Consider the following 1,331-nt stretch of genomic DNA (forward strand, 5'->3'; position numbering starts at 1 on the left):
GGGATTATAAATACAAACACACGTTATCATTATTGCATATGACATTAATTTGCTTATAAAAATGTGAAAACATTTTTTTTTTTATTTCAGCAAATTATGGGTGTATATATGTTTAGGTTACGTGTGTTGCCCTTGGTTCCCCCCCCCACCAAAGTCCGTGTTTCAAACATGTCCATCCTTCGGGTAGTGCGCATTGCACTCCTTGTGTATACAAATACCATTTTGCAAATAAAAATCCAAAGACCTAAAGTCATAGATTATGTAAAGTCAAATATGTATTTTACTGCTTTATTTTTTCAGATGTTTATAAAGATAGTGATTTTAGTTCTATTTGATTATAACATGATAATATCTTGGTTTGTAGTTTATATAAAACTTCTTCACATAAAAATTTAATATTATCCTACAGCAATGTGTAAGTTTCAAAGCACTTTCATGTTTGATTCATAGGTTTACAGTCATTATTCACACATCATATTATTCCTATTGCCATACTCTCTTTCCCAATACAATGATATTACAAGAAAATATCTCATAAACATAAAATTTATATTATCTTGGAAAAACATGTATGCTTTTACTGTTTTTACTTTCTCTGCTTCACTCTTATTTGTCCTATAATATGCCTTATCCATCTGGCCAGCTCTCATTTATAGACATCGACATGACAATGATAGTTTGGTCTTTTAATTTCGCTTTCCCTATTATTAGATCCCACAAAATTTTTTCCCATACAGAGTTTAGTAAAAGTCTCTTAAAAGCAAGTAGCATGTAAAAGTTTTCCTTTCTTGTAACACTTTACCTATATATCCCACATCCACCTGCCCCAAGCAAAGCTGATTAAATACTTTTTGTTGTTCCAATGCTGTACCTAGTGGAAATCTCTCTAATATAGCAAGGATGCTGTACTCTAGTGGTTTGCTTAAACATCTGTTTCCTGTATTTAAGTGCAAGCTTCATGAATCAGGGAATAAATATGTCTTATTCATCTTTAAGTACTTTTTAAAAATGATGATAACTTATAGCTACAAAGCACACATCATGTGCCAGGTGTTGCATTATGAAGTACATACTATTGTTATGGTCCTCATTTTACAAATAGGGAATTTCAGGTAAAAAGGCACAGAGAGGTTAAATAACTTGCTCAACGTCACATAGTAGGATGTAGGACAAGATATTTTACCTGGGCATGATGATTGCAGAGTTAGTACTTGTACCTTAGTACCTTCCCATGAGAAGAGATGGGTCACAATACAATGCCATGTAGTAAAAATGTGTTTTATAATAAAAATAAAAGAGTAAGTTAAGGGTTGGATCTACCAAACAGCCAG

This window comes from Propithecus coquereli, unplaced genomic scaffold (genome assembly GCF_000956105.1).
Source record: "Propithecus coquereli isolate 6110/MARCELLA unplaced genomic scaffold, Pcoq_1.0 Scaffold408, whole genome shotgun sequence".
Classification (NCBI taxonomy): Eukaryota; Metazoa; Chordata; class Mammalia; order Primates; family Indriidae; genus Propithecus; species Propithecus coquereli.